The sequence below is a fragment of the Oncorhynchus tshawytscha genome, linkage group LG27 (genome assembly GCF_018296145.1).
Source record: "Oncorhynchus tshawytscha isolate Ot180627B linkage group LG27, Otsh_v2.0, whole genome shotgun sequence".
In the NCBI taxonomy this organism is placed as follows: Eukaryota; Metazoa; Chordata; class Actinopteri; order Salmoniformes; family Salmonidae; genus Oncorhynchus; species Oncorhynchus tshawytscha.
The window spans coordinates 16,475,783-16,477,999 of record NC_056455.1 but is presented as its reverse complement, the minus strand read 5'-3'; positions in this window follow the sequence as shown (position 1 = coordinate 16,477,999).

The following is a 2,217-nucleotide window of genomic DNA, read 5'->3' as shown; positions in this document are numbered from 1 at the left end:
CAGTGCCTTGCGAAAGTATTCGGCCCTTGAACTTTGCGACCTTTTGCCACATTTCAGGCTTCAAACATAAAGATATAAAACTGTATTTTTTGTGAAGAATCAACAACAAGTGGGACACAATCATGAAGTGGAACGACATTTATTGGATATTTCAAACTTTTTAACAAATCAAAAACTGAAAAATTGGGCATGCAAAATTATTCAGCCCCTTAAGTTAATACTTTGTAGCGCCACCTTTTGCTGCGATTACAGCTGTAAGTCGCTTGGGCTATGTCTCTATCAGTTTTGCACATCGAGAGACTGACATTCATCCATCTTCCCATCAATTTTAACCATCTTCCCTGTCCCTGCTCAAGAAAAGCAGGCCCAAACCATGATGCTGCCACCACCATGTTTGACAGTGGGGATGGTGTGTTCAGGGTGATGAGCTGTAAGTTGCTTTTACGCCAAACATAACGATTTTGCATTGTTGCCAGAAAGTTCTTTTTGGTTTCATCTGACCAGAGCACCTTCTTCCACATGTTTGGTGTGTCTCCCAGGTGGCTTGTGGCAAACTTTAAATGACACTTTTTATGGATATCTTTAAGAAATGGCTTTCTTCTTGCCACTCTTCCATAAAGACCAGATTTGTGCAATATACGACTGATTGTTGTCCTATGGACAGAGTCTCCCACCTCAGCTGTAGATCTCTGCAGTTCATCCAGAGTGATCATGGGCCTCTTGGCTGCATCTCTGATCAGTCTTTCCTTGTATGAGCTGAAAGTTTAGAGGGACAGCCAGGTCTTGGTAGATTTGCAGTGGTCTGATACTCCTTCCATTTCAATATTATTTCTTGCACAGTGCTCCTTGGGATGTTTAAAGCTTGGGAAATATTTGTTGAAAGTCATCACGATAAACACCCAACAGATGCTCATAACTGACCAACAAAATCTCATAAATTATTTCCTTGAATAGTTCATTAGACCATTCTGGAAGATGAGGTCACTATTCCCAGAGCTATCTTTCCATCGGAAAGAACATGTTTCCAAAGCCTTATTCCAAATGCTATTATTTGGAATGAAAACATCTCCAATAATTAGTAAAGTGAATTTACTCATCAGTTTCAAAATAAATGGGCCAAAATGCATGTAATTTGTAATTTGCTATGCAGAAGAAAAGTCAGAAAGAATAGAGGAAAGGTGGGATTTCAGATCCTCTGGGAACCTTTTGGGGACCCCTATAAATTAACATATTGTCATAATTGACTGTTTGAAGAGTTGTGTGTGTAGTCTCCAATCCATTATTAATAGACACCATCAAATTCACATTATCCAGGTAACACCCACCTACAATACATAATAGATAGTCTTCTCTGTCACGCTTTCACCTTTAATATACTGTATACCTACACCTCAGCTGAATTATTCAGTCTTGCAGGGAGGGAGTTTGACGTCCCACTGCCTAGTGGATAGTACTCAGAGATAATCACAGAGAATAACACACGGAACGTGTTTGGGCACCAATGCAGACAGAAATGAATACACTTTTCTTCTGTATATGCTGTCTCACAACATAGTATCAGCTATTCAGAGACTCGCCGAAAGCACAGCACATTTATTATTGACGATGTATTTTCTGTTTGGGGGAAAAAAGTATGAACAGTAGGCTTTGCTCAGCGTCCATAAACTGTTATATTATCGACTACTGTTATTATGATCAAATGTACAGCATTTGAAACGTGCCTATATTGTAACCAGTACAATATGTCTCTGACTGTTTGGTGTGGCACAAAGACAACCATCATAACGTTGCTGTAAATATTTACAATAGAAATACCAATCCTGGATCTTTTCAATACGTTATCTCTAAATTGACCAATTATTGAACGACCCTCATATACCTTCTTATAGAAATAAGCCAATAGGTGTGATTTACTCATCCTCTGGTATCCAATCCATGAATATATGTACCCTGCAATTACCTTACTCCAACGGCTTACTGGCTCGTGTGATAGCCAATGGTGTACCAGCCCGTACAATCTTGCTGACTTGTTTATCCAATCAGCTGTTGTGCTTGGCTTTGTTGTTGGTGATGACATGGACATATTTGTTGTTACTGGAAGGCGAGGGTAGAGCGTGGTAAGGAGGGTCAGGTTTGAGCGATTGAATTCGAAATTTTGAAGAAAAAAGGGGCTTTGTTTTCCTAGGTTTCAACGATAAAATAACTGAGGTGGGGGGT